This window comes from Salminus brasiliensis, chromosome 7 (assembly GCF_030463535.1).
Source record: "Salminus brasiliensis chromosome 7, fSalBra1.hap2, whole genome shotgun sequence".
Taxonomy (NCBI): Eukaryota; Metazoa; Chordata; class Actinopteri; order Characiformes; family Bryconidae; genus Salminus; species Salminus brasiliensis.
In genome coordinates this window covers 14718100-14724099 of record NC_132884.1, presented here as the reverse complement: position 1 = coordinate 14724099, position 6000 = coordinate 14718100, and positions in this window count along the sequence as shown.

Genomic DNA, 6000 nt, shown 5'->3' with positions numbered 1-6000 from the left:
GCAGTCATATATTAGTTTAAAAGACTGGCCCACAAATTAATTGAAAAATTAATAGATTTAAAGTAATTTTGGAAGAGAGCGATAGGAAGAGACAAAAACTGAGCTTATGACTAACTTCTAAAAGCCACAGTGTGCCACAAATCTACCACTGTCTATTCCTTATCAAGCATCCCAACAATGAACTCTGGGATGTGGCAGCATCATGTTCTGGGGACACTTTATCTCAGTGGTGACTGGGCATCTTGTGGGGTTTTGAAATCAATACAGGGTCGAATGTTGATTTTATAAGTTATTGGGAAATGCAGCCACTTTGCCAAGGTCTGGGAAAAGAAACAAAACAGCCCATTAAGCTGACAGGAAATTGTGTGGATGGCCAGGAAAACCAGTGCCACTGTCTACAGTCAATCAAGTAATATATCGCAATGGACTGACAGGCTGCTACCCAAAAAAGCAGCCCCTGCTCCAAAACTGCCACCTTCAAGCTCGACTTAAGAACCACATGGACAAAGAATGATGCTTCTGGAGGAAAGTTTAATGGTCAGATGAGGCAAAGATTTAGTTGTTTGGCCACAATGACCAGAGATATGTCTGGAGGGGTAAAAGTGAGTCATACCAGCTGTAAAGCATGGTGGTGGTAGCATCATGGAGGACCACCTCAAGCTATCAGCTAAAAATTTAGACAGAACAGTGACCCTAAGCACGCATCAAAGCTGGTTGTGGAATGGATAATTCAGGCCAACATTACGTTCTTGAGCGGCCTTCCCAATGTCCTGACGTCAATTCTGTCGACTGTGTGCGGGTGCAAGCCAAGAACTCTACCAGTCCTGCCAAAAAGAGTGGTCAAATATATTCAGGCATTGGGGTGTGAACGGTACATTTTGAAACCCTGCTGTAACAGTGTTTACGAACTGCAGTTTAGCTGTTCATTACAGAAGATGCATCATCACGCCAATCAAGGCTGATATTCTCAACGTTAACTTATGAAGCCAGACGCTTGTCATGTTTCTGTCACATGCTGTGCAATGAAAAAAGGTTATATTGCATAACCCCTCTAACACACCCCGAGAAGGGAGACAAGTCATTAACCACATTGTGAGACAGCATTCAGGATGGCACTGGAAGCTACTTCAGGCTGTTTGGAAGGAGGACGAAATGAACGATGAATGGGGCTGATTAGCTCATTATGAACCCACAAGGTTTTCCAAATGAAACCGCTACCCACACTTACACCACAGGGAGTGAGAGCCAAGTTCACGCTAGCCGCTCTCACTGGGTAGTCTAAACGGAGAGTCTACGGTGTAAGAATGTTTACCGAGACAAAGCTCACTAATGATTAAAACAGCACGTCTCATTGCTCCCTGTAGTGCTGTTCGAGATATGGATGAGGACCTCCAAGTCCTACTGGTGCGTCAGCAGCTGAAACTCTTGACTGCAGATATACTTCAAGCGTACTAGCGTACTAATGACTACCCCTTGGTGATAATAATTTGGCAAGAATTTCAGTTCTAGCCCAAATGTAGTTGACGAGCCAAGATGTTGGTTGCGATAAAGTTTGCTGCTTTCATGTTGCTTATTAGCATTGTGCAAACTGCATACCTAAAAAACTGTCTAGACCTTTTCAGAAATCTCCGTTTTGTGGTTTCTGACATTGTGTGGTTTGCTTTTCCCTTTAAAAATAGTTAAAAGTACACCACATTGCTAAAAACAGAAGTAATGGCCAGCTTGAGGAGTGACTTTACAGGGCAAGTGTGCTAATAAGCAAAATATCCACCTTTTTTTTTACTGTATTTCGAGATTATGGATAGAATATCCAGTTGGAAATGGAAGTGCAGTTATCACTCATGTAAAAAGTGGTCTTTTAAATGTCCTTAATATGGCAGTTGCTAATACTTTAGAAACGCTAATGCAAAGCTAACAGTGCTTGAACAGGTACATTACTAAGTATAACCTCACAGGAACGGGCAGGACTGGCCTCCTAAATCCATGCCCACATAATCCATACAGGTGACCGTCTCCTCAAACAGGATTTCTTGCTTAGCCCAGATTCCAAGTTCATTTTGATCAAATCCTGAATTTTCCATCTCACAATGGAGGGTCATTGGACTCTCTGTAACTGCTTCCCACTTAAGATGTTAAGAAAAGGTAAGTAATGTGAAAAGACAATCAATCGATCAAGTTTGCATGATGCTGTTATTAGCATTTAGCAGTTTTCATTAAAGTGGATGATCTGTCCATATTTCATGTGAAAAAGATTCTGCTTCCATTACTTATTAGCTACTATAAGCCTAATAGCTCCAGTGCGTGACTCATATAGACAACTTTGAGCAAATGTCTTCTGGTTGATCAAGTGATGGAGATCTGTGTTTTCTCCAGACTAACGCTTTAGACATCCCTAATGTGGCTGATCTGCTGTTGTGGCCGTGGTCGTGCCAGGTGAGGAAAACGGCAAAACGGTTGGGGGGGGGTGTCAGCTCTTTCCTTCACACAGACTGATCTGAAGAACTGCTTTTGTCCCATGTGAGCTACGATGGCCTGTACACCCAAGAACCCATGCAGCTGATGAAAGGCATGAAAGGCACCGGAGATGAATTATGAAGATCAAGAGACATTTACATTTAGCTAACTGACTGCCTAAAACTGGCTGCAGTGAAAGACTAGACAGGTATTCCTAATGTTTCCTGCAGCCTGTGGGTTTGTCGAGGTCTGGGGTATCCAACAAATCTGCAGAACGTTGATCTTCTACGCTGAACTGCACTACAGCCAAAAGTTTGGGGACAAATTGTCCTCTTTCAAAATGTATTTAGAAGGTTTATTCGCATAGAAGCAGCTATGGGCTAATAGTATGAAGAGCGGATGTGGCTGAAATGATGTGTTTGTTGCACATATTGAAGCTCGTCTAGCTGAACGATGTTCTGAATAGCTGAAATGTGAACCCTGACATCACAAGAAGGGGATAAAATGTGGCCTTTGTGTTATTCCTAAAAAGCACAGTGAATGTCAGCTGGATCAGAGTTTTTTGTTGTTTTTTTGCAAAGAGAAAAAAGGTCAAATCTAAACAGCATTCTATTTAATAGAGTAAATGAATATAGTAAGTTAATGCCAGTAAAAAAAAGTGCTCGGTTCTGAAAGGCTAGTGTATGATGGAAAGTGTTAATGCTGTTACTGCCTGATTACAAAACCAGCTGCTACCAGCTGAAGAACCTCAAAATATCTTCACCCCAGAAGACTTGGTGGGATTTGGGAAAGTGTGTTGTTTAGCACAGAGAGCTGTGGTAGGCGTTGGTTTGAGGAATGCGGCGTCCTTCACCTTTACTCTTCCGTTAGGAACGCTGAGCATTCCCACCACTTACCTTTAACCTTTCCAAACAGGGATACTCTCCTCCGAGCCATTACTCATACGCAGCCACTGTGTTTACCACAGAAAGCCACATGTAAACATCCACCGTTTGATTATTCAAGCACTTGTAAAAGAGGGAATGACATATGGAGCAGTCTGAGTGTAAACGTGATTGGAGCAACGGCCTCTAAAGCAAGAAATAGTCTGCAAATAAATATTACTGTCTTATTAATGATGTGGCAGTTTTGTTGTTTTGGAGCTGAACTTTGCTTCTTGTGAGAATCATCATAAATGGTTCAGAATTATTAGTAAAATTTTGCATTTTACATTTAAAAGCGTTCTCCAGCAAAGAGATGCGTCGTGCGTCAAGAACAACCACAGAAGACTGATCAGGAATGTTTTTGAATAGACAGTCTTCATGAAGGTCACCACTTTATTTTCTTATTATTTATTTTATTCTATTTTTCTTTTCTATTCTCCAAACATTAACCTGCCCAGGTACAGCAGAATAAACAAGCCATTTGATTAAATCTATGGTGGCAGACCATCACATCATAGAGTAATGATGCTGATGAATGTATGTATAGTTAAATATACATATATATATTACGGTCATGATTAACAGACTGTCCTGCTTTAGAATGAACCATTTGCTTAAGTCAGCAACTGTTTCAAGTATGAGGCCAGTTTTTAATCCAACACTGATCAACCAACACTATACAGCACTTTTCAAACAGTGCCACAGAAAAATTGATATAATAAAGAACCAATTATTTTGTAAATAAACCTTTTATTTAATAAAGAAATAAAAGGTGTAACCGGATTTAGTAAAACGATAGTCTGAAACTTACTAATGTTTACTAAGGACACTTGGTAAAGACTTTAGTGTCTTCAGCTTAACAATAGCAACAAGTAGAGCTGGAAGTGACCATGCATTGGTAGATGTACAGCGAGTACAGCAGGGGGCTCAAGACACAACCCTGGGGGGCTCCGGTGCTGAGGCATGTTTGCCTGTGAGTGCTGCTTGTGGCCGGTCTCTCAGGAAGTTGGAGATCCACTGACGCAGAGGGGCGGTAAAGTCCCAGATCTTCCAACCTGGGGGGTGAGTTTTGAGGGGATAATGGTGTTAAACGCTGAGCTGTAGTCAACAAACAGCATTTTAGCATAATTACCATCATGATGATTGAGGTCAGGACTACTCTGCAAATCTTTGAGGCATGTGGACTGGGCTCTCCCTGGGACAGGAACAATGATGGAGGTCAACGGAGGGAGAGGTTGAATATGTCTGGACACCAGTGCTAACTAATTTCGGATGACTATATCAATACAGAGTTAGGCCTCCTTTGGCTCTCCTAAACAGCCTCTATTCTTCATGGCACGGATTCCACAAGATGTTGAAAATATCCCTCAAGATTCTGGTCATGCTGGCACAACTGGATAATGGGATTGCTAAACATTTTCCAGGTGCACCAAATCTCCCTACAATCGGTGTGCCTCAGAAGAATGTTTTTCCAGGCTTCAGATGTCCAGATTTGGTGATGTGCCCACTGCGGCCTCAGCTTTCTGTTCTTGGCTGACAGAAGTGGAACCCGAGGTGTTTGCAGAGTTGCCCAACCACTTCAAGGTTCAATGCGTACAGCAATCTGAAATGCTAGACAGAGCACACAGTGGTTTATTTTGTTTACGTTATTCCCCAGAACATTATTTCTGACTGTTTTGATCACAAGGTGTTTTTGGGAACACGGGAGCTGGAATCACCACCGCTGACCTTCTCAGCAGTGGGTGTGCACAGCAGTTCACTGCATAGCTGTTTTCTTGAAGATATGGCATCTACTACGGCATGAGGTTAGAATGTACTGATTCAACAGGGCTGGCAGCAATCAAGCCTGGGTGTGTCTAGTTTAACTGATCCTCTAAACAGCAAGAAATAGTCTGCAACTAAATATTACTGTCTTATTAATGATGTGGCAGTTTTGTTGTTTTGGAGCTGAACTTTGCTTCTTGTGAGAATCATCATAAATGGTTCAGAATTATTAGTAAAATCTTACATTTTACATTTAAAAATGTTCTCCAACAAAGAGATGCGTTGTGCGTCAAGAACAACCACAGAAATGTTTTTGAATGGACAGTCTTCATGAAGGTCACCACTTTATTTTCTTATTATTTATTTTATCCTATTTTTCTTTTCTATTCTCCAAACATTAACCTGCCCAGGTACAGCAGAATAAACAAGCCATTTGATTAAATCTATGGTGGCAGACCACCACATCATAGAGTAATGAGTTACTCCCCCAACATATGGGCAGTTGGTGTTGGATAGATTTTTTACTTTAATAAATGAAACTAAATCTAAAAACATTTTTACTTATTATTTTTTTTAATTTCAGGATCTAAAACAAGTGGGACAAATATGCAAAAAATCTGAATGGGGTCAGATGCTTTTTTTCATGACACTTGCAACAATCTCACAATGAGTTCTTAAATATATAGACCAGGTGTATTTATTAAGTATTTGCTGTAACTGATAAGAGTAAGTATCATGGCCTGCATGACCACAACTGCTTGCATTCACGGGCTTGTGTAAATGCCTTGTTTTTGTTAGAACACCTAAACAACACCCACAAATAGTCAGGATGTGCAGAGCATACAATAAAAATTCCCTG